Here is a 26,651-nt window from a genome sequence, read left to right on the forward strand (position 1 = left end):
GGGTTAGAATTAGGGTTAGGATTAGGGTTAAGATTAGTGGTTAGGATTAGGGTTAGGGGTTAAGATTAGGGATTAGAATTATGATTAGGGGTTAGAATTAGGGATAGGGGTTAGGATTAAGTATTAGGGGTCAAGGTTAGGATTAGGAATTAGAATTATGATTAGGGGTTAGGATTAGAGATAGGGGGTAGGATTAGGGAGTGAAAGGGAGCTGGCTGTAAGGCAAAAGGGTGTCCCTGAGTGAAGGGTCACTTTCCGCTACAGGGACACCGTTTTCTTCATTACACTGGTACTGTAGGTATTTTGCAGAAGAAGGAGCTACCCTATGTTGAAATGCTAAGCAGTAATGGTCTCCCATGTGTTCTCATACAGGAGCCCTCTGTTAGTTATTTCCAGGTAATTAAGATGTTAACAGGTAACATAATAACATAGTTCATAAGGTTGAAAAAAAGACCAGTGTCCATCAAGTTCAACCTATAACCCTAATGAGTCCCTACTGAGTTGATCCAGAGGAAGGCAAAAAAAAAACTCATACTAGAGGTAAATTCCTTCCCGATTCCAAATATGGCATCAGAATAAATCCCTGGATCAAAGTTCTGTCCCTAGAAATCTAATATACATAACAAGCGATGTTATTACTCTCCAGAAATGCATCCAGACCCCTTTTGAACTGTTTTACAGAGTTAACCATGACCACCTCCTCAGGCAGAGAATCCCACAGTCTCACTGCTCTTACAGTAAAGAACCCCCGCCTGTGCTGGTGTAGAAACCTTCTTTCCTCTAGATGTAGAGGATGCCCCCTTGTTATAGATACAGTCCTGGGTATAAATAGATCATGGGAGAGATCTCTGTACTGTCCCCTGATATATTTATACATAGTTATTAGGTCTCCCCTAAGCCTTCTTTTTTCTAAACTAAATAACCCTAATTCTGATAATCTTTCTGGGTACTGTAGTCCTCCCATTCCCTGTATTACTCTGGTTGCCCGCCTTTGAACCGTCTCCAGCTCCACTATCTTTCTTGTACACTGGTGCCCAGTACTGTGCACAGTATTCTATGTGTGGTCTGACCAGTACTGTACACAGTATTCTATGTGTGGTCTGACCAGTACTATACACAGTAATCCATGTGTGGTCTGACCAGTACTGTACACAGTATTCTATGTGTGGTCTGACCAGTACTGTACGCAGTATTCTATGTGTAGTTTGACCAGTACTGTATACAGTATTCTATGTGTGGTCTGACCAGTACTGTACACAGTATTCTATGTGTGGTCTGACCAGTACTGTACACAGTATTCTATGTGTGGTCTGACCAGTACTGTACACAGTATTCCATGTGTGGTCTGACTAGTGATTTGTACAGCGGTAGAATTATTTCCTTGTCATGTAACATCTATGCCCTATTAATGCACTCCATGATTTTATTTGCCTTGGCAGCAGCTGCCCGACACTGGTCGCTACAGCTAAATTTACTGTTAATTAAGACTCCTAAGTCCTTTTCCACGTCAGTCGTCCCAAGTGTTCTCCTATTTATTATATAATCCTAGCCTGGATTTTTCCTTCCCATGTGCATTACCTTACATTTATCAGTGTTGAACCTCATCTGCCACTTCCCAGCCCAAATCTCCAACCTATCCAAATCCATTTGTTATTAGGGGGACAGACAGGGCACTCTGTCACAAAGACCGGGATCGCCGAACAGTGTGTTGTCTTCCTGGCGCTCGAGTTCGGCACATTGCAGATCGGGTTGACAGGCTGCTGGGTGGGGCTGGAGAGGATCCAGCAGTCATGGTACATATTGGCACCAATGACAAAGTAAGAGGTAGGTGGAGTGTCCTTAAAAATGATTTCAGGGACTTAGGCCTCAAGCTTAAGGCAAGGACCTCCAAGGTAGTATTTTGTGAAATATTACCTGTTCCACGAGCTGCACCAGAGAGGCAGCGGGAGATCAGGGATGTAAACAAGTGGCTCAGAAGCTGGTGTATCAATGAAAAATAGCAAACATGGATCTGTCTAAAAACGTATCACACTAGGGGCGGGTGTTCCCTCTTTTTTTCCCTTTTGTCTTTGCAGAAGCTGGTGTAGGAAGGAGGGGTTTGGGTTCAAGGAGAACTGGGCTGACTTCGCTGTCGGTTACCGACTCTACCGTAGGGACGGGCTGCACTTCAATGGAGAGGGTGCAGCTGTGCTTGGGGAGAAGATGGCTAGAAGGGTGTAGGAGTGTTTAAACTAGGGACTAGGGGGGAGGGAACCTACAACATATAGGGGGAAGATAGTGTAGATAGAGAGGGGGGACTAAGACCTGGGGTGGAGCGGTGGGAGGGGTTAGAATAATTAATAGGGATAGGCTTCATAGGAAGGAAAATTATACACCATTGAATTGTATGATGACTAATGCCAGAAGTCTAACCAATAAAACTGATGAACTGGAGTGGTTGATGTCTGAGGAGAATAATGACATAGTGGGTATAGCAGAGACTTGGTTGGACGATAGCTGTGACTGGGCGGTAAACATACAGGGTTATAGTCTATTCAGGAAGGATCGGACAAAACAGAAAGGGGGAGGAGTTTGTCTGTATGTGAAATCGAGTCTGAAGGCCGCACTACGGGAGGATATATGGGAGGGAAACGATAATGTAGAATCATTATGGGTAGAAATATATAGAGATAAAAATAAAAAAAATCCTGGTAGGGGTTTGCTATAAGCCACCCAACATAATGGAAGAGCCAGAAGATCAATTACTGAGGCAAATAAACAAGACAGCAAATCAGAATGACGTGATAATAATGGGGGACTTTAACTATCCTGATATAAATTGGGAGACTGAGACCTGTCAATCTCATAAAGGAAACAGTTTTCTGACTATAGCTAAAGACAATTATCTGTCCCAAATGGAGCAGGGCCCGACCAGAGGGGGCGCCCTACTAGACGTAATATTAACCAGCAGACCTGATAGAGTAACTAATGTGCAAGTAGAAGGACACCTAGGAAATAGTGATCATAATATAATTCATTATAACTTGTTCTTCAATAAGGGAACCTCTCGAGGGGCCACAAAAACAATGAACTTCAGGAAGGCAAAGTTCGATCAACTCAGAGAAGCCCTTAATAATATAAAATGGGATAATGTCCTCAAATACAAGAATACTGGCACTAAATGGGAGACTTTTAAAAATATTTTAAATTTTCACTGCAAGATGTATATACCTTATGTAAATAAAATGGTCAGAGATAAAAGAAAACCAATATGGATGAACAAAAATGTTAATGGGGCAATAAATGACAAAAATAAAGCATTTAAATTACTAAAACAGGGCGGCAGTGAGGAAGCATTAAAAAGCTATAGAGAAAAAAAAGTAAAATATGTAAAAAACAGATAAAAAATGCATTGCCAGAGAGAGTAAAACTAACCACAAAATGTTCTTTAACTATATAAATAGCAAAAAGATCAAAAATGAAAGGGTGGGTCCTTTAAAAAATGACGAGGAAGAAATTATAAACGGGGATCAGGAAAAAGCAAATATATTAAACAAATTCTTCTCCACTGTGTTCATCGAGGAAAATGAAATGCCAGGTGAAATACATAAAGATAAGGTAAACTCCCCAGTACAGGTCACCTGTATAACTCAGGAAGAAGTACAGTGCCGCCTACAAAAAAAATCTAAATAGACAAATCACCAGGTCCAGATGGCATTCACCCCCGTGTTATAAAGGAATTAAGTAATGTGATAGACAGACCCCTATTTTTAATATTCAGGGACTCTATAGTAACAGGGACAGTTCCCCAGGACTGGCGCATGGCAAATGTGGTACCAATATTTAAAAAGGGATCAAAAGGTGACCCTGGGAATTATAGACCTGTTAGTTTGACCTCCGTTGTATGAAAATTGTTTGAGGGTTTTCTAAGGGATGCAATTCTGGAGTATCTTAATAAAGATAAATGCATGACCCCATATCAGCATGGCTTTATGTGGAATCGGTCCTGCCAGACTAACCTGATCAGCTTTTACGAGGAGGTGAGCTCCAGACTGGACTAGGGTGAATCACTGGATGTCGTATATCTGGATTTTTCCAAAGCATTTGATACAGTTCCACATAAAAGGTTGGTGCATCAAATGAGAAGGATGGGGCTGGGGGAGAATGTGTGTAAGTGGGTAAGTAACTGGCTCAGTGATAGGAAACAGAGGGGGGTTATAAATGGTACTTATTCTGATTGGGTGACTGTTACTAGTTGGGTACCACAGGGGTACGTCTTGGGTCCTGTTCTATTTAATATATTCATTAATGACCTTGTAGAGGGGTTGAATAGTAAAGTAGCAATCTTTGCAGATGATACTAAACTCTGTAAAGCGGTAAACACTATAGAGGACAGTGCACTGTTACAAATGGATCTGGATAGGTTGGAGGTTTGGGCTGGGAAGTGGCAGAGTAGGTTCAACACTGAAAAATGGAAGGTAATGCACATGGGGAAGAAAAATCCGGGCTGGGATTATGTATTAAATGGGACAACTGACATGGAAAAGGACTTGGGAGTCTTAGTTAATAGTAAATTTAACTGTAGTGACCAGTGTCGGGCAGCTGCTGCCAAGGCAAATAAAATCATGGGGTGCATCAATAGGGGCATAGATGCCCATGACAAGGAAATAATTCCACCGCTGTACAAATTACTAGTCAGACCACAGAATACTGTGTACAGTACTGGGCACCAGTGTACAAGAAAGATATAGTGGAGCTAGAGAGGGTTCAAAGACGGGCAACCAGAGTAATACGGGAAATGGGAGGACTACAGTACCCAGAAAGATTATCAGAATTAGGGTTATTTAGTGTAGAAAAAAGAAGGCTTAGGGGAGATCTAATAACTATGTATAAATATATCAGGGGACCGTACAGTGATCTCTCCCATGATCTATTTATACCCAGGACTGTATCTATAACAAGGGGGCATCCTCTATGTTTAGAGGAAAGAAGGTTTCTACACCAGCACAGACAGGGTTCTTTACTGTAAGATCAGTGAGACTGTGGAATTCTCTGCCTGAGGAGGTGGTCATGGGGAACTCTGTGAGTTCAAAAGGGGTCTGGATGCATTTTTGGAGAGTAATAACATTACAGGTTATGAATTTTAGATCTATAGGGATAGAACATTGATCCAGGGATTTATTCTGATGCCATATTGGATTCGAGAAGGAATTTTTACCTCTGGTATGAGTTTTTTTTTTTGCCTTCCTCTGGATCAACTCAGTAGGGACTCATTAGGGATATAGGTTAAACCTGATGGACTTTGGTCTTTTTTCAACCTTATGAACTATGTTACTATGTTACCAATAGTTCACTGTCCTCTATAGTGTTATCTACTATACACAGTGCACTGTCCTCTATAGTGTTCACCGCTTTACAGAGTTTAGTATCATCTGCAAAGGTTGCTACTTTACTATTCAACCCCTCACTTTACTATTCAACCCCTTTACAAGGTCTTTAATAAATATATAAAATAAAACAGGACCAAAGACGGACCTCTGTGGTACCCCACTAGTAACAGTCACCCAATCAGAATATTTACCATTAATAACCACGCTCTGTTTCCTATCACTGAGCCAGTTACTTACCCACTTGCACACATTCTCCCCCAGCCCCATCCTTCTAATTTTATGCACCAATCTTTTATGTGGCACCGTATCAAATGCTTTGGAAAAATCCAGATATACGACATCCAGCGATTCCCCCTGGTCCAGTCTGCAGCTCACCTCCTCATAAAATCAGGTTAGTCTGACAGGACCGATCCCTCATAAAGCCATGCTGATATGGAGTCATACATTTATTTTTATCAAGATATTCCAAAATAGCATCTTAGAAAACACTAAAAAATTTACATACAACGAAGGTTAAAATAACAGGCCTATAATTCCCGGGGTCACCTTTTGACCCCTTTTTAAATATTGGTACCACATTTGCCATGTGCCAGTCCTGGGGAACAGTCCTTGTTACTATAGAGTCCCCCAATATTAAAAATATGAGTCTGTCTATTACATTACTTAATTCCTTTAGAATACGGGGTTGAATGCCATCTGGGCCTGGCAATTTGTCTATTTAGATTTTTTGTAGGCGGCACTGTACTTCTTCCTGGGTTAGATAGGTGACCTGTACTGGGGAGTTTACCTTAACAAACTTTATTTCACCTGGCATTTCATTTTCCTTGGTGAATACAGTGGAGAAGAATTTGTTTAATATATTTGATTTTTCCTGATCCCTGTTTATAATTTCTTCTTTATTGTTTTTTAAAGGGCCTACACTTTCAGTTTTAACCTTTTTGCTATTTATATAGTTAAAGAACATTTTGGGGTTAGTTTTACTCACTTTGGCAATGAGTCTTTCTGTCTCTATTTTTGCGGCTTTTATCTGTTTTTCAAATATTTTAAATTTTTCTCTATAGCTTTTTAATGCTTCTTCACTGCCGTCCTGTTTTAGTAGTTTAAATGCTTTATATTTATTGCCCCCTGTCACGATTCGGCTTACAGGTTGTGGATCCACTGTGTCAGCAAGGGATTGGCGTGGACCGTGCTGGTGGACCGGTTCTAAGAGGCTACTGGTGTTCACCAGAGCCCGCCGCAAAGCGGGATGGTCTTGCTGCGGCAGTAGCAACCAGGTCGTATCCACTAGCAACGGCTCAACCTCGCTGACTGCTGAGAAGGCGTGGGACAGAAGGACTAGGCAGAGGCAAGGTCAGACGTAGCAGAAGGTCGGGGCAGGCGGCAAGGTTCGTAGTCAAGATGGATAGCAAGAGTTCAGGTAACACAGGCTTGGACAACACTAAACGCTTTCACTGGCACAAGGCAACAAGATCCGGCAAGGGAGTGCAGGGGCAGTGAGCAGATATAGCCAGGGAGCAGGTGGAAGCCAATTAAGCTAATTGGGCCAGGCACCAATCATTGGTGCACTGGCCCTTTAAGTCTCAGAGAGCTGGCGCGCGCGCCCTAGAGAGCGGAGGCGCGCGCCAGCACATGACAGCAGGGGAACGGGACGGGTAAGTGACTTGGGATGCGATTCGCGAACGGGCGCGTCCCGCTGTGCGAATCGCATCCCCGACGGCCATGTCAGTGCAGCGCTCCCGGTCAGCGGGACTGACCGGGGCGCTGCAGGGAGAGAGACGCCATGAGCGCTCCGGGGAGGAGCAGGGACCCGGAGCGCTCGGCGTAACACCCCCTTAACGTTTTTATTCATCCACATTGGTTTTCTTTCATTTCTGACCCTTTTATTCCCATAAGGTATATACCTCTTACAGTGAGAATTTAAATTATTCTTAAAAGTCTCCCATTTAGTGTCAGTATTCTTGTTTTTGAGGACATTATCCTAATTTATATTGTTAAGGGCTTCTCTGAGTTGATCGAACTTTGCCTTCCTAAAGTTCATTGTTTTTGTGGCCCCTCGAGAGGTTCCCTTATTGAGGAACAAGTTATAGTGTATTATATTATGATCATTATTCCCTAGGTGTCCTTCTACTTGCACATTAGTTACTCTGTCAGGTCTGTTGGTTAATATTAAGTCTAGTAAGGCGCCCCCCCTGGTCGGACTCTGTACCATTTTGGACAGATAATTGTCTTTAGCTATAGTCAGAAACCTGTTTCCTTTATGAGACTCACAGGTCTCAGTCTCCCAATTTATATCAGGATAGTTAAAGTCCCCCATTATTATCAGCTCGTTCTTATTTGCTGCCTTGTTTATTTGCCTCAGTAATTGATCTTCTGCCTCTTCCATTATGTTTGGTGGCTTATAGCATACCCCTATGAGAATTATTTTATTTATCTTCTTATATTTCCCTCCCATATATCCTGCCGTAGTGCGGCCTTCAGATTTCACATACAGACAAACTCCTTCCCCTTTCCGTTTTGTCTGATCCTTCCTGAATAGACTATGACCCTGTATGTTGATCGCCATGTCACAGCTATCGTCCAACCAAGTCTCTGTTATACCCACTATGTCATAATTCTTCTCAGATATCAACCACTCCAGTTCCTCTGTTTTATTGGACAGACTTCTGGAATTAGTCAACATGCAATTCAATGGTGTATGTATTTTCTTCCTATGAAGCCTGTCCCTACCCCTTAATTCCCTGGTTGAACTTGATGGACATTTGTCTTTTTTCGACCGTACTAACTATGTAACTATTCTAACCCCTCCCTCCACTCCACCCTGTTACGCCGAGCGCTCCGGGTCCCCACTCCTCCCCGGAGCGCTCGCAGCGTTCTCCTGTTCGCAGCGCCCCGGTCAGACCTGCTGACCGGATGCGCTGCGATAATGTCCCCAGCCGGGATGCGATTCGCGATGCGGGACGCGCCCGCTCGCGATGCGCATCCCGACCCGCTTACCAGACCCGTTCCCCGTCTGTGCTGTCCCGGCGCGCGCGGCCCTGCTCCCTAGGGCGCGCGCGCGCCGGGTCTTTGCGATTTAAAGGGCCGGTGCGCCATTGATTGGCGCATGGGTTTTAATCAGTATCTTCACCTGTGCACTTCCCTATTTATACCTCACTTCACCTGCACTTCCTTGCCGGATCTTGTTGCCATTGTGCCAGTGAAAGCGTTTCCTTGTGTGTTCCTAGCCTGTGTTCCAGACCTCCTGCCGTTGCCCCTGACTACGATCCTTGCTGCCTGCCCTGACCTTCTGCAACGTCCGACCTTGCTCTTGTCTACTCCCTTGTACCGCGCTTATCTCAGCAGTCAGAGCGGTTGAGCCGTTGCCGGTGGATACGACCTGGTTGCTACCGCCGCTGCAAAACCATCCCGCTTTGCGGCGGGCTCTGGTGAAAACCAGTAGCAACTTAGAACCGGTCCACCGACACGGTCCACGCCAATCCCTCTCTGGCACAGAGGATCCACCTCCAGCCAGCCGAATCGTGACAGTAGATCCGGCCATGGATCCCGCTGAGGTCCCCCTGCCAGTTATCGCTGACCTCACCACGGTGGTCACCCAGCAGTCGCAACAAGGCCACCAGCTGTCTCAACTGACCGTGATGCTACAGCAGCTTCTACCACAGCTTCAGCAACCATCTCCTTCGCCAGCTCCTGCACCTCCTCCGCAGCGAGTGGCCGCATCCAACTTCCGTTTGTCATTGCCGGACAAATTTGATGAGGACTCTAAATTTTGCAGTGGTTTTCTCTCACAATGCTCCCTTCACTTGGAAATGATGTCGGACCAATTTCCTACTGAAAGGTTAAAGGTGGCTTTCGTGGTCAGCCTTCTGTCTGGGAAAGCCCTGTCATGGGCCACACCGCTCTGGGACCGCAATGATCCTGTGACTGCCTCTGTACACTCTTTCTTCATGGAGATTAGAAGTGTCTTCGAGGAACAAGCCCCAGCCTCTTCTGCCGAGACTGCCCTGCTGAACCTGGTCCAGGGTAATTCTTCTGTTGGCGAGTACGCTATCCAATTCCGTACTCTCGCCTCCGAATTGTCCTGGAATAACGAGGCCCTCTGCGCGACCTTCAAAAAGGCCTATCCAGTAACATCAAAGATGTGCTGGCCGCACGAGAAATCCCTGCTAACCTGCATGAACTTATTCATCTGGCCACCAGCATTGACATGCGTTTTTCCGAAAGGCGCCAGGAGCTCCGCCAGGATATGGACTTTGTTCGCACGAGGCGGTTTCTCTCCCCGGCTCCTCTCTTCTCTGGTCCGCTGCAATCCGTTCCTGTGCCTTCCACCGTGGAGGCTATGCAAGTTGACCGGTCTCGCTTGACACCTCAAGAGAGGACACGCCGCCGCATTGAGAACTTTTGCCTGTACTGTGCCAGTACCGAACACTTCTTGAAGGATTGTCCTATCTGACCTCCACGTCAGGAAAGACGCACTCCGACTCCGCACAAAGGTGAGACAGCTCTAGGTGTGAACTCTGCTTCTCCACGTCTTACTGTGCCTGTGCGGATTTCTTCTTCTACCTTCTCCTTCTCAGCTGTGGCCTTCTTGGATTCCGGATCTGCAGGAAATTTTATTTTGGCTCTTTCGTTAACAGGTTCAACATCCCAGTGACCAGTCTCGCCAGACCCCTCTACATCGCCTCTGTTAATGATGAAAGATTGGACTGTACTGTGCGTTACCGCACGGAACCCCTCTTAATGTACATTGGACCCCATCACGAAAAGATTGAATTTCTGGTCCTCTCTAACTGCACTTCGGAAATTCTTCTTGGACTACCTTGGCTTCAACGCCATTCCCCAACCCTCGATTGGACCACCGGGGAGATCAAGAACTGGGGTACTACTTGCCACAAGAACTGTCTTATGTCTGCTCCCAGTACTGTCAGTCAAAACCCTATGGCTCCTCCGATACCAGGTCTCCCCAAGGCCTATCTGGACTATGCTGATGTTTTTTGCAAAAAACAAGCAGAGACTTTGCCTCCTCACAGGCCTTATGACTGCCCTATTGACCTCCTCCCTGGTACTACTCCACCCCGAGGCAGAATCTATCCTCTGTCCGCTCCGGAAACACAAGCCATGTCGCAGTACATGCAAGAGAATTTAAAAAGGGGATTTATCCGCAAGTCTTCCTCCCCTGCCGGAGCTGGATTTTTCTTTGTCTCCAAAAAAGACGGCTCCTTACGACCTTGCATTGATTACCGCGGCCTTAATAAAATCACTATAAAAAAACGCTATCCCCTACCTCTTATCTCGGAACTCTTTGACAGCCTACATGGCGCCAACGTCTTTACCAAATTGGACTTAAGAGGTGCATATAATCTCATCCGCATCAGGGAAGGGAACGAGTGGAAGACCGCGTTTAACACCAGGGATGGACACTTTGAATATCTGGTTATGCCTTTTGGGCTTTGCAACGCCCCTGCCGTCTTCCAAGACTTTGTAGATAAAATTTTTTGTGATCTTCTATATACCTGTGTTGTGGTCTACCTGGACGATATTTTGATTTTTTCTTCTAACCTTGAAGAACACCGCCGGCATGTCCGCATGGTTCTTCAGAGACTTCGGGACAATCAATTATATGCCAAAATGGAAAAATGTCTCTTTGAATGTCAATCTCTTCCCTTCCTAGGATACTTAGTCTCTGGCCAGGGACTCCAAATGGACCCGGACAAACTATCAGCCGTATTGGATTGGCCACGCCCCTCCGGACTCCGTGCTATCCAACGTTTCTTGGGGTTTGCCAATTATTACAGACAATTTATTCCACATTTTTCCACTATTGTGGCCCCAATTTTGGCCCTGACCAAGAAAAACGCCAACCCTAAGTCCTGGCCTCCTCAAGCAGAAGAGGCCTTCAACCATCTCAAAACTGCCTTTTCTTCTGCTCCCGTACTCTCCAGACCTGATCCATCTAAGCCCTTCTCACTGGAGGTAGACGCCTCCTCGGTGGGAGCTGGAGCGCTACTCCTACAGAGAAATTCTTCCGGACATGCTGTTACTTGTGGTTTCTTTTCTAGGACCTTCTTTCCGGCGGAGAAAAACTACTCCATTGGTGATCGAGAACTACTGGCCATAAAATTGGCGCTTGAGGAATGGAGGCACCTGTTGGAGGGATCCAAATACCCAGTTATTATATACACTGATCACAAGAATCTCTCTTATCTTCAGTCTGCCCAACGGCTGAACCCCCGCCAGGCTAGGTGGTCTTTGTTCTTTGCCCGTTTTAACTTTGAAATTAATTTTCGCCCCGCTGACAAGAACATTAGGGCTGACGCTCTCTCTCGTTCATCGGATGCCTCTGAAATGGAAGCTTCCCCGCAACACATTATTCCTCCGGACTGTCTGATCTCCACTTCTCCAGATTCCATCAGACAAACTCCTCCAGGGAAGACCTTCGTCTCTCCACGCCAGCGCCTCAGGATTCTCAGGTGGGGACACTCCTCACACCTCGCAGGCCATGCTGGCATCAAAAAATTCGTCCAGCTCATCTCTCATTTTTATTGGTGTCCTACCCTGGAAGCTGATGTTGCTGATTTTGTTCGGGCTTGTACAGTCTGTGCCCGGGACAAGACCCCTCGCCAGAAGCCTGCCGGTCTCCTCCATCCTCTGCCTGTTCCTGAGCGACCATGGTCTCAGATTGGTATGGACTTTATTACTGATTTACCTTTATCCCATGGCAACACAGTTATTTGGGTGGTCGTTGATCTGTTCTCCAAGATGGCACATTTTATCCCTCTTCCAGGTCTTCCTTCTGCGCCTCAGTTGGCGAAACAATTTTTTGTGCACATTTTTCGCCTTCACGGGCTTCCTACGCATATCGTCTCGGATAGAGGCGTTCAATTTGTGTCGAAATTCTGGAGGGCCCTCTGTAATCAACTTAAAATCAAATTAAACTTCTCGTCTTCTTATCATCCCCAATCCAATGGGCAAGTGGAAAGAATTAATCAGGTTCTTGGTGACTATTTGCGACATTTTGTTTCCTCCCGCCAGGATGACTGGGCCGATCTTCTACCATGGGCCGAATTCTCATACAATTTCAGTGTCTCTGAGTCTTCCGCTAAATCCCCATTTTTTGTGGTGTACAGCCGTCACCCTCTTCCCCCCCTTCCCACTCCCATGCCTTCTGGTTTGCCCGCTGTTGATGAGGTGACTCGGGACTTCTCCACCATCTGGAAAGAGACTCAAAAATCTCTCCTACAGGCCTCATCCCAGATAAAGGAACATGCCGACAAAAAAAGAAGAACTCCCCCTGTTTTTTCTCCCGGAGACAAAGTATGGCTCTCCGCCAAGTATGTCCGCTTTTGTGTCCCCAGTTATAAACTGGGACCACGTTATCTTGGTCCTTTTAAAATCAAATGCCAAATCAACCCTGTCTCCTACAAACTCCTTCTTCCTCCTTCTCTCCGTATTCCTAATGCTTTTCATGTCTCTCTCCTTAAACCACTCATCCTTAAACGCTTCTCTCCTAAAGTTGTTGCTCCTACTCCTGTTTCCGGGTCCTCTGACATCTTCTCGGTTAAAGAAATTCTGGCATCCAAGACGGGCTCCCTAGGGCGCGCGCCGGGTCTTTGTGATTTAAAGGGCCGGTGCGCCACTTATTGGCGCATGGGTTTTAATCAGTATCTTCACCTGTGCACTTCCCTATTTATACCTCACTTCCCCTGCACTCCCTTGCCGGATCTTGTTGCCATTGTGCCAGTGAAAGCGTTTCCTTGTGTGTTCCTAGCCTGTGTTCCAGACCTCCTGCCGTTGCCCCTGACTACTATCCTTGCTGCCTGCCCTGACCTTCTGCTACTTCCGACCTTGCTCTTGTCTACTCCCTTGTACCGCGCTTATCTCAGCAGTCAGAGAGGTTGAGCCGTTGCCGGTGGATACGACCTGGTTGCTACCGCCGCTGCAAGACCATCCCGCTTTGCGGCGGGCTCTGGTGAAAACCAGTAGCAACTTAGAACCGGTCCACCGACACGGTCCACGCCAATCCCTCTCTGGCACAGAGGATCCACCTCCAGCCAGCCGAATCATGACACACCCCCAGGTATATTAATAAGCCCCCCTCTCTATCTACACTATCTTCCCCCTCTACGTTGTAGGTTCCCTTCCCCCAGTCCCTAGTTTAAACACTCCTCCACCCTTCCAGCCACATTCTCCCCAAGCACAGCTACACTCTCCCCATAGACGAGCAGCCCATCCCTACGGTAGAGCCGGTATACAAAGTCGGGACACTTTACCATAAACCCAAACCCCTCCTTCCTACACCAGTTTCTGAGCCACTTGTTTACCTCCCTGATCTCCCGCTGCCTCTCTGGTGTGGCTCGTGGTATAGGTAATATTTCTGAAAATATTAACTTGGAGGTCCTTGCCTTGTGGCATAAGTCCCTGAAATAATTTTTAAGGACACTCCACCTACCTCTTACTTTGTCATTGGTGCTGATATGTACCATGACCACTGGGTCTTCTCCAGTCCCACCCAGGAACCTGTCAACCCGATCCACGATGTGCCAAACTCGAGCGCCAAGTAGACAACACACTGTTCGGCGATCCCGGTCTTTGTGACAGATCGCCCTGTCTGTCCCCCTAATAATTGAGTCACCCAGTACCTGTCTGGCCTGCCCTGCACTCCTCCCTCCCTCCTTACTGGAGCAGACACTCCCCTGGTGGTCAGAGGCAGAGTCCTGCTGCAGTACTGCTAGCTCTGAAATGCCATCCCCCTCATCTGCCAACTGGGCAAACTTGTTGGTGTGTGCCAGTTCAGGACTAGCCTCCCTGACACTTTTCCCTCTACCTCATTTTATAACTGCAACCAAGCTAGCTGCCTGATTGTCCTTCACCTCCGTCCCACTACCCTCCCCCACCTTTACCCCAGAGAGTACTTGCTCAGTGAGCAGGAGACTCCTCTCCAAGTTGTCAATGCGTCTCAGTGTTTCCAGTTGCTCCTCTAGATCCAGGATCTGGTCTTCCAAATGAACAACTTGCACACATCTCACACAACAATATGCACCTCAAACTGCTGTTCAAGGATTGCATACATTGTGCAAGATGCACACTGGACTATCTTTTCCAACATGGAGGTTATACTAGATTTGGGAATTGCAAAAAATAACAGTTAAAAAACGAATCAAATATTTCAATTAAACTTGCATTAATTTTAAGTCCCTCTCACTTTTATACTTACGCTCACTTCAAACTCTTGTATACTTCCTTTTATAGTTATTAGACACCACCTCTCTCTTCCACTGCCTGGAAGTGAATGCACCTGCAATCCTAATGACAGTACCCGCACTGTAGTCTGCACCATAAGGATCAGTGTGCCTGGCATGCACCAAAATGATGGGCGTATTTACTAATTCTGACTCATGGCAGTCAAAACCTAAATACTGTTTTCCGAAAATGTTTTTGACTGTATCTACAGAACCACGGCTATTATTTCCCATGCAAAACGCTTTCCCTGTCTCTAGCAATAATCCGCCATACGCCGATTTTGCAATACATAAGGCCATGTAAGCCAAGATATTCTTCCAGGGAGCCCGTGACTCATTTATTGAGAGCAGCAGCTAATATTATATGTACATGCTTTCACTCCGACAATATTGTGAGATGCCTCGCTTCATTCCGATGTTGATATTACCGCACCATATGTGTCAGTCTCTGTACCAGGAGACTGAGAATTATTGTCATGTAATGAATGTAGCAAGAGAGAGAAAAATAAATAAATTCTGACTTTAAATATTATTAGCGGCGTCTTCTTCAATTATTCACAGAAATATCACCATAACTGCTGCGCCGGAATAGAAGAGCGGAACCATCTGCATATATTGGCAGTCAAAGGGCAAAAACTGATCTCTACTCTTAGGGCAGTGGACTCCAAACTGTGGTCCTCTAGCTGTTGCATAACTACAATTCCCAGCATGCTGGGAGTTGTAGTTCTGCAACCTCTAGAGGGCCACAGTTTGGAGACCACTACTCTTATAGAGATAATATTTCAGAAAATATGTTATAATTACACAGCAAGAAGCTTTTATAGAAACATAGAATGTGTCGGCAGATAAGTACCATTTGGCCCATCTATATGACCTACAATTGCTACCACAAAATACAATCCAATACTATTTAATCCCAAAAAGCTTCCTTTATTAATTATAATATATCAATAATTAAAAAAAAGACAGACACCCCTAACCCATAAAAAATATGCACCCCATAAAGCTCAGGCTCAGGTAATGCTGCAATCCCATACACTAAAGTGCAATAGCTGCTCCCAGCATATTGCCAGTGGCCATCTGGGGACCCCGTGCACCCTCAACGGACGTCGTTTCGTGGGCAACCCCACTTCGTCAGGAGACAAATTAGTTATGCTCACCAAGCTATTTATGTCCTGCGCCTTCCTATGGGCGCACGGACCGATCACTATAAACGGAAGCCAGACCCTACGTCGTCATCTGGTTTCGGCTGTCATGTGACCATGACGTTTTCCGCCCTTACTAGACACTTAGGGCTCGGGCTTCTGACCGGGACATCAGTATGTGCGCACCGGGATCAGACATATAAATAAAGTGAATTCAAAATGAACTATGAAATCCTAAATACAATGTTCCCCAGATGGCCCCTTATTGCATACCTATACACTGGAGCAGATGAAAATGGATTATACCAATACAATACAAAATCTCAAATATATTTGCATACAGATGGATAATATGACATATAACATTCATTAATATTAATACAATGTAGTATATCATGGGTGGCATCATTTACATACAGTACTATATGAAATAAAATAATATAAATTAAAAATACAATATAGATGTTACGCCGAGCGCTCCGGGTCCCCGCTCCTCCCCGGAGCGCTCGCTTCACTCCCTCCGCTGCAGCGCTCCGGTCACGTCCTCTGACCCGGGGCGCTGCGATCCTGCTGCCAGCCGGGATGCGATTCGCGATGCGGGTAGCGCCCGCTCGCGATGCGCACCCCGGCTCCCCTACCTGACTCGCTCCCCGTCTGTTCTGTCCCGGCGCGCGCGGCCCCGCTCCCTAGGGCGCGCGCGCGCCGGGTCTCTGCGATTTAAAGGGCCACTGCGCCGCTGATTGGCGCAGTGGTTCCAATTAGGGTTTTCACCTGTGCACTTCCCTATATTACCTCACTTCCCTTGCACTCCCTTGCCGGATCTTGTTGCCTTAGTGCCAGTGAAAGCGTTCCTTGTGTGTTCCTTGCCTGTGTTTCCAGACCTTCTGCCGTTGCCCCTGACTACGATCCTTGCTGCCTGCCCCGACCTTCTGCTACGTCCGACCTTGCTTCTGCCTACTCCCTTGTACCGCGCCTATCTTCAGCAGCCAGAGAGGTGAGCCGTTGCTAGTGGATACGACCTGGTCACTACCGCCGCAGCAAGACCATCCCGCTTTGCGGCGGGCTCTGGTGAAAACCAGTAGTGGCTTAGAACCGGTCCACTAGCACGGTCCACGCCAATCCCTCTCTGGCACAGAGGGTCCACTACCTGCCAGCCGGCATCGTGACAGTAGATCCGGCCATGGATCCCGCTGAAGTTCCTCTGCCAGTTGTCGCTGACCTCACCACGGTGGTCGCCCAGCAGTCACAACAGATAGCGCAACAAGGCCAACAGCTGTCTCAACTGACCGTTATGCTACAACAGTTGCTACCACAGCTTCAGCAGTCATCTCCTCCGCCAGCTCCTGCACCTCCTCCGCAGCGAGTGGCCGCTCCTGGGATACGCTTATCCTTGCCGGATAAATTTGATGGGGACTCTAAGTTTTGCCGTGGCTTTCTTTCCCAATGTTCCCTGCATCTGGAGATGATGTCGGACCTGTTTCCCACTGAAAGGTCTAAGGTGGCTTTCGTAGTCAGTCTTCTGTCCGGAAAAGCCCTGTCATGGGCCACACCGCTCTGGGACCGCAATGACCCCGTCACTGCCTCTGTACACTCCTTCTTCTCGGAAATCCGAAGTGTCTTTGAGGAACCTGCCCGAGCCTCTTCTGCTGAGACTGCCCTGTTGAACCTGGTCCAGGGTAATTCTTCCGTTGGCGAGTATGCCGTACAATTCCGTACACTTGCTTCAGAATTGTCCTGGAATAATGAGGCCCTCTGCGCGACCTTCAAAAAAGGCCTATCCAGCAACATTAAAGATGTTCTGGCCGCACGAGAAATTCCTGCTAATCTACATGAACTTATTCACCTAGCCACTCGCATTGACATGCGTTTTTCTGAAAGGCGTCAGGAACTCCGCCAAGATATGGACTCTGTTCGCACGAGGCGTTTCGTCTCCTCGGCTCCTCTCTCCTCTGGTCCCCTGCAATCTGTTCCTGTGCCTCCCGCCGTGGAGGCTATGCAGGTCGACCGGTCTCGCCTGACACCTCAAGAGAGGACACGACGCCGTATGGAGAACCTCTGCCTGTACTGTGCTAGTACCGAACACTTCCTGAGGGATTGTCCTATCCGTCCTCCCCGCCTGGGAAGACGTACGCTGACTCCGCACAAAGGTGAGACAGTCCTTGATGTCTACTCTGCTTCTCCACGTCTTACTGTGCCTGTGCGGATGTCTGCCTCTGCCTTCTCCTTCTCTACAGTGGCCTTCTTGGACTCTGGATCTGCAGGAAATTTTATTTTGGCCTCTCTCGTCAACAGGTTCAACATCCCAGTGACCAGTCTCGCCAGACCCCTCTACATCAATTGTGTAAATAATGAAAGATTGGACTGTACCATACGTTTCCGCACGGAGCCCCTTCTTATGAGCATCGGATCTCATCATGAGAGGATTGAACTTTTGGTCCTCCCCAATTGCACCTCGGAGATTCTCCTTGGACTTCCCTGGCTTCAACTTCATTCCCCAACCCTGGATTGGTCCACTGGGGAGATCAAGAGTTGGGGGTCCTCTTGTTCCAAGAACTGTCTAAAACCGGTTCCCAGTAACCCTTGCCGTAACTCTGTGGTTCCTCCAGTAACCGGTCTCCCTAAGGCCTATATGGACTTCGCGGATGTTTTCTGCAAAAAACAAGCTGAGACTCTACCTCCTCACAGGCCTTATGATTGCCCTATCGACCTCCTCCCGGGTACTACTCCACCCCGGGGCAGAATTTATCCTCTCTCTGCCCCAGAGACTCTTGCCATGTCCGAATACGTCCAGGAGAATCTAAAAAAGGGCTTTATCCGTAAATCCTCCTCTCCTGCCGGAGCCGGATTTTTCTTTGTGTCCAAAAAAGATGGCTCCCTACGTCCTTGCATTGACTACCGCGGTCTTAATAAAATCACGGTTAAGAACCGCTACCCCTTACCCCTCATCTCTGAACTCTTTGATCGCCTCCAAGGTGCCCACATCTTCACTAAATTGGACTTAAGAGGCGCCTATAACCTCATCCGCATCAGAGAGGGGGACGAGTGGAAAACGGCATTTAACACCAGAGATGGACACTTTGAGTATCTGGTCATGCCCTTTGGACTGTGCAATGCCCCTGCCGTCTTCCAAGACTTTGTCAATGAAATTTTTCGTGATCTGTTATACTCCTGTGTTGTGGTATATCTGGACGATATCCTAATTTTTTCTGCCAATCTAGAAGAACACCGCCAGCATGTCCGTATGGTTCTTCAGAGACTTCGTGACAACCAACTCTATGCCAAAATTGAGAAATGTCTGTTTGAATGCCAATCTCTTCCTTTTCTAGGATATTTGGTCTCTGGCCAGGGACTACAGATGGATCCAGACAAACTCTCTGCCGTCTTAAATTGGCCACGCCCCTCCGGACTCCGTGCTATCCAACGCTTTTTGGGGTTCGCCAATTATTACAGGCAATTTATTCCACATTTTTCTACCATTGTGGCTCCTATCGTGGCTTTAACCAAGAAAAATGCTGATCCCAAGTCCTGGCCTCCTCAAGCAGAAGACTCCTTTAAACGACTCAAGTCTGCCTTTTCTTCGGCTCCCGTGCTCTCCAGACCTGACCCTTCCAAACCCTTCCTATTGGAGGTTGATGCCTCCTCAGTAGGAGCTGGAGCTGTTCTTCTACAAAAAAATCCTTCCGGGCATGCTGTCACTTGTGGTTTTTTCTCTAGGACCTTCTCTCCAGCGGAGAGGAACTACTCCATCGGGGATCGAGAGCTTCTAGCCATTAAATTAGCACTTGAGGAATGGAGGCATCTGCTGGAGGGATCAAGATTTCCTGTTATTATCTACACCGACCACAAGAACCTCTCCTACCTCCAGTCGGCCCAACGGCTGAATCCTCGCCAGGCCCGCTGGTCTCTGTTCTTTGCCCGATTTAATTTTGAGAGGACTTTCGTCCTGCCGATAAGAACATTAGGGCCGATGCTCTCTCTCGTTCCTCGGATGCCTCAGAAGTTGATCTCCCTCCGCAACACATCATTCCACCTGACTGCCTGATCTCCACTTCTCCTGCCTCCATCAGGCAGACTCCTCCAGGAAAGACCTTTGTTTCTCCACGCCAACGCCTCGGAATCCTCAAATGGGGTCACTCCTCCCATCTCGCAGGTCATGCGGGCATCAAGAAATCTGTGCAACTCATCTCCCGCTTCTATTGGTGGCCGACTCTGGAGACGGATGTTGGGGACTTTGTGCGAGCCTGCACTATCTGTGCCCGGGATAAGACTCCTCGCCAGAAGCCCGCTGGTTTTCTTCATCCTCTGCCTGTCCCCGAACAGCCTTGGTCTCTGATTGGTATGGATTTTATTACTGATTTACCCCCTTCCCGTGGCAACACCGTTATTTGGGTGGTCGTTGATCGATTCTCCAAAATGGCACATTTCATCCCTCTTCCTGGTCTTCCTTCTGCGCCTCAGTTGGCTAAACAATTTTTTGTACACATTTTTCGTCTTCACGGGTTGCCTACGCAGATTGTCTCGGATAGAGGGGTCCAATTCGTGTCTAAATTCTGGAGGGCTCTCTGTAAACAACTCAAGATTAAATTAAATTTTTCCTCTGCATATCATCCCCAGTCCAATGGACAAGTAGAAAGAATTAACCAGATCCTGGGTGATTATTTGCGACATTTTGTTTCCTCCCGCCAGGATGACTGGGCAGATCTCCTTCCATGGGCCGAATTTTCGTATAACTTCAGGGTCTCTGAATCTTCCTCCAAATCCCCATTTTTCGTGGTGTACGGCCGTCACCCTCTTCCCCCCCTCCCTACCCCCTTGCCCTCTGGTCTGCCCGCTGTGGATGAAATTTCTCGTGACCTTTCCATTATATGGAGAGAGACCCAAAATTCTCTCTTACAGGCTTCTTCACGCATGAAGAGGTTCGCGGATAAGAAAAGAAGAGCTCCCCCCGTTTTTTCCCCTGGAGACAAGGTATGGCTCTCCGCTAAATATGTCCGCTTCCGTGTCCCTAGCTACAAGTTGGGACCACGCTATCTTGGTCCTTTCAAAATTTTGTGTCAAATTAATCCTGTCTCTTATAAACTTCTTCTTCCTCCTTCTCTTCGTATCCCTAATGCCTTTCACGTCTCTCTTCTCAAACCACTCATCCTCAACCGTTTTTCTCCCAAATCTGTTCCTCCCACTCCTGTTTCCGGCTCCTCGGACGTCTTCTCGGTCAAGGAAATTTTGGCTGCCAAAAAGGTCAGAGGGAAAAATTTTTTTTTAGTAGACTGGGAGGGTTGTGGTCCTGAAGAGAGATCCTGGGAACCTGAGGACAACATCCTTGACAAAAGTCTGCTCCTCAGGTTCTCAGGCTCCAAGAAGAGGGGGAGACCCAAGGGGGGGGGTACTGTTACGCCGAGCGCTCCGGGTCCCCGCTCCTCCCCGGAGCGCTCGCTTCACTCCCTCCGCTGCAGCGCTCCGGTCACGTCCTCTGACCCGGGGCGCTGCGATCCTGCTGCCAGCCGGGATGCGATTCGCGATGCGGGTAGCGCCCGCTCGCGATGCGCACCCCGGCTCCCCTACCTGACTCGCTCCCCGTCTGTTCTGTCCCGGCGCGCGCGGCCCCGCTCCCTAGGGCGCGCGCGCGCCGGGTCTCTGCGATTTAAAGGGCCACTGCGCCGCTGATTGGCGCAGTGGTTCCAATTAGGGTTTTCACCTGTGCACTTCCCTATATTACCTCACTTCCCTTGCACTCCCTTGCCGGATCTTGTTGCCTTAGTGCCAGTGAAAGCGTTCCTTGTGTGTTCCTTGCCTGTGTTTCCAGACCTTCTGCCGTTGCCCCTGACTACGATCCTTGCTGCCTGCCCCGACCTTCTGCTACGTCCGACCTTGCTTCTGCCTACTCCCTTGTACCGCGCCTATCTTCAGCAGCCAGAGAGGTGAGCCGTTGCTAGTGGATACGACCTGGTCACTACCGCCGCAGCAAGACCATCCCGCTTTGCGGCGGGCTCTGGTGAAAACCAGTAGTGGCTTAGAACCGGTCCACTAGCACGGTCCACGCCAATCCCTCTCTGGCACAGAGGGTCCACTACCTGCCAGCCGGCATCGTGACAATAGACAAGTGCATACAAATTATTCTCCATATCCAATGTGCATACTATAAAAAAAATAAAAAAATAAATGGCCCATCTAGTCTGCCTAATATTCTTATATGGAAGATAGCCTTATGTCTGTCTATTTCTATCTTATATGAAGGATAGCCTTATATCTATTCCTATCTTATATGAAGGCTAACATTATGCCTATCCCTATCTTATATGAAGCATAGTCTTATACCTATCCCTATCTTATATGAAGGATAACCTTATGCCTATCCCTATCTTATATGAAGGAGAGCCTTATGCCTATCCCATGCATGTGTAAACTTCTTCAGTGTCTTTGTAGCGACCACTTCTACAGGACGTATATTCCATGCATCCACTACTCTCTCAGTAAAGTAATACTTCCTCATATTACTGCAGAAACCTTTGCCCTCTAATATAACACTATGTCTTCTATATAACATAATGTCCTCTTTATAACTCTGTACTCTATATAACACTATGCCTCTATATATAACACTATGTCCTTTATACAACACTATGTCCTCTTTATAACTCTGTCCTCTATATAACAGTATATCCTCTATATAACACTATGTCCTCTATGTATAACACTATGTCCTTTATATAACACTATGTCCTCTATATATAACACTATGTCCTTTATATAACACTATGTCCTCTATATATAACACTATGTCCTTTATATAACACTATGTCCTCTATATTTAACACTATGTCCTTTATATAACACTATGTCCTCTATGTATAACACTATGTCCTTTATATAACACTATGTCCTCTATATATAACACTATGTCCTTTATATAACACTATGTCCTCTATATTTAACACTATGTCCTTTATATAACACTATGTCCTCTATATTGAACACTATTTCCTTTATATAACACTATGTCCTCTATATATAACACTATGTCCTCTATATATAACACTATGTCCTCTATATAGTGCTATGTCCTCTTGTTGTAGTCTTTCTCCTATATAATTCTCCTCTCCTCCTTTATAGTGTTTAATCCCTTTATGTATATAAAGTCTCTATCATATCCCCTCAGTCTCTTCTTTCTTCCATACATGTTAAGGTCATTTAACCTTTCCTGGTAAGTTTTATCCTGTAGACCATGTACTAGTTTAGTATCTTCTCTGAACTCTCTCCAATGTATATGTATCCCTCTGATACTCCAAGTAATGTCTCACCGGTGCTCTGTACAGAGGCATGAGCACTTTCCTCTACTGCTAATACCTCTCCCTATACACCAAGCATTCCTGCTGCTCTATGACATTGTCTGCCTACCTGTAAGTCTGAAATAATGCCGGACTGGGAACAAAAAAAGGTCTGGGCATTTTAGACCAAGCAGCCCACTTTGGCCATGGGTGTGGCTACATGAGGGCAGAGCCACAATGGGGGAGGGGCCAAATGTTATATTATCAATAAATACCAGTTTTTACACCTGCCTCCCCACAAGTGACAATATAGTGATATATATTAGCTCTACACAGGCTCTGATGAACATAAAAGTGAGTACATACAGTAGTTTACATCTGATGACTCTCAGGTGACGTTTTCTCTGTTTGGAGTCGTTTACTTTCCTTTTTCTTCTCCATCTTACCCAGACCGGCATTTCTTCTAGCCGCGACTCATCTCCACAGAACCTGCCAGACAAACATTTTAGGCTACATACTTTTCCAGCATCTATCTTCTAAACAGTAAAAATAACCTCCTTGATGTCCCACACAGTATGGTAGGTAGATAAGTCGGTTGGGGAAGAGTAGGTAGGTCCCCCCATATTTGGGAGGTAGGCAGGACCTCTGTAGTATTAGCAGCCCCCTTGTAGGTAGTATTAGCAGCCCCCTCGGGTAAATATTAGCAGGCCTCCCACCTGTTGGTAGCATTGGTATCCCCCACCCCGAAAGTTAGTAAGTAGCCCACTCGTATACAGTAGCCCCCCTATATAGTAGCAGTCCCCCACTGTATATTCTAGCCCCATGTATACAGCAGCTCTCTCTTTCCCTGTAGGTAGTAACTAGCTAGTTAGTAAGTAGCCCACTCGTATACAGTAGCCCCCCTATATAGTAGCAGTCCCCCACTGTATATTCTAGCCCCATGTATACAGCAGCTTTCTTTGCCAGAAGGTAGTAACTAGCTAGTTAGTAAGTAGCCCGCCGTATACAGCCCCCCCCCACTGTTTATAGTAGAACCCTGTATTCTGCAGCACTCCCTCTCTCCCTGTGGGTAGTAACTAGCTCTCCCCCCATATATAGTAGTTTCTGTATACAGCAGCTCCCCCCCCCTTGAAGATAGTAAGTATCCCCCTGCACATAACAGCTTTATATAGTAGCATGTATATAAAAACACCCTCCCCCGAAAAAATTTGTAGGTAGCCCGTCATATACAGTATATGATAATCGAAGTCCCCCCTGTATGGAGTAGTCCCCCCATATATAGTAGTCCCCTTAATATCCCTGAATATGGAAGTCCTCGTGTATGTAGTAAGTTGACCCCCTGTATATAGTAGCCCCCTATATACAGTAGCCCCTGCTTGTAGGTATTTAGTAGCTCCCCACTGTATATAGTAACCCCCTGTATACAGCAGTTCTTCCTATCTCCCTGTAGGTAATAACTAGCCCCCACTTGTATATAGTAGCCCCTGTAAACAGCAGCACCCCCTGTATACAGCAAACCCCACTTGTAGGTATTTAGTAGCCCCCTGTATAAAGCAGCTCTTCCGCTCTCCCTGTAGTAAGTAACTACCTGTCTGGCAGTGTCCCTCGGGCCCCCTGTAGTTGTTTCCCCATTTGTACATATGTTTTGTATTATAAGATGTGTTATTCCTTTAATAAAATTTACCATGTGATTCTTATCCAGGAGGTTATCAGTGACCAGCTGACCACAAGGGTGACCTATGGGCTCCCTGCTAGTCTCCCCCCATATAAGCCCTAAGTGGAGCTAGCTTCTCTCTCTTGTTGCTAAGGTCCACTGCAGTCAAAATGTCTCAGTGTGTGTGTCCAGAGCATTGGAGGCTTCAAGCCCCGTCTTCAGCCACAGTCAAATTAGCTAAACCTGCAATAATTGTCAGTCACCAGTCAAGCTAAGTCGTCTGTCTAGTCAACGTGGCCTGCACTAAAATGCCCAGTCCTACTACAAGTCCCAGCGATCCTGCAGAGTCTCTGAGTAACTGGTCACCTCTTTGGGCCCTGGGTGAACTGTATAGACTTTACCAACTGTCTACCCTCAGTAAAGCTACCGTTGTCCGTAACTTGTCCGTAACAGTCTTTATTGCCCCCGTACCTAGCCCAGGATCCAGCTGTATACATTCAGGTGGTAATAGGCTAAACCATACCCTGGCGTCACGAATACAAGTGGTTAATACAATCTGCCCCTAGGGTAACAACATCTGCCTTGCACCACACACCCCGCTTCCACAAATTATTATGATTATGGACATTCTTTTTAACCTTTTCAGACAATTCTTGTTTCTGTCTTGGTACAAAAAGACCACATGGGGGACAATATTTATTGTATAATATATTGAAACGGGATAAGGTCATTGCTTAAAGTAGCTCAGCGTGACCAAAGCTTTCCTCTGGGGCCATGAAAGACATATCCAGGACTAAAATGCTTTTCTTTGACTTTTTCCACGAAAACTTCTGTCTCACCATGTTTAATTTCCTATCACTTTGTGCATTAAAACATAATCAAATTAATGGAGAAACTTTTTGAAGATGTGGATTTATGGCATGTACTTAAATGATACTTGAAATCATCGAAATTAGTGACGAGAAACACTCGTAATTATCACAAACACTCATTAACCCAGTATGCTAAAAGCACTTTTACAATTTTCCATTTCAGATTGATGGAAAGGTCAAGTAAATCTCTAAAAATGAGCAATTGTATCTGTTGAGAGAAAGACAGCTTTAGAATAATGTAAAACAATGGTAAGATATGCAGTATTGTTCCTTCTTAGCAATGGCTATGTATCTCTATGTACAATGCATTTGGAAAGTCTTCAGACCCTTCTACTTTTTTTTTCCATTTTGGTATATTATTCCTTGTGCAAAAATCAACAAAATTCCAGTATTTCCCCATCATTCTGCCCCCATAGTCACAAAAGAAAAACAGAATGCTAGAACAGCGATTATAGCCCTCATTCTTCTTGGGAATGAGGCCGCAAGGTTTACACCTGAATTTGGGAATTTTCGGCCACACTTCTCTGCAGATACTCTCAAGCTCTGTCAGGTTGCATGGGACCGTCGGTAGAAGCCATTTTCAGGTCTCTCCAGAGAGGTTCCATTGGTCCGGGCTATGGTGAGCCGCTCAAGGACATTTACAGTGTTGTCCCTAAGCTGTTCCTGTGTTGTCTTGGCTGTGTGCTTAGGGTTATCGTCTTGTTCGAAGGTGAACCTTTTGCCCAGTCTGGGGCCCAGAGTGCTCTGGATCAGGTTTTCATTAAGAATATCTCTGTACTTTGCTCCAATCAGCTTTCCCTCAACCCTGACCTAACAAGTCTCTCTGTCCCCATATCATGATGCTGACCCCACCATACTTCACTGTAGGGATGGTGTAGGGCAGGTCATACGCAGTTCCTGGTTTCCTCCAAAGATGATGCTGCCCCCACCATGATCACTGTAGGGATGGTGTAGGGCAGGTCATACACAGTTCCTGGTTTCCTCCAGACATGATGCTGCCCCCACCATGATCACTGTAGGGATGGTATTGTACAGGTGATGGGCAGTGCCTGGTTTCCTCCAGACATGATGCTGCCCCCACCATGATCACTGTAGGGATGCTATTGGGCA

This window comes from Hyla sarda, chromosome 5 (genome assembly GCF_029499605.1).
Source record: "Hyla sarda isolate aHylSar1 chromosome 5, aHylSar1.hap1, whole genome shotgun sequence".
Classification (NCBI taxonomy): Eukaryota; Metazoa; Chordata; class Amphibia; order Anura; family Hylidae; genus Hyla; species Hyla sarda.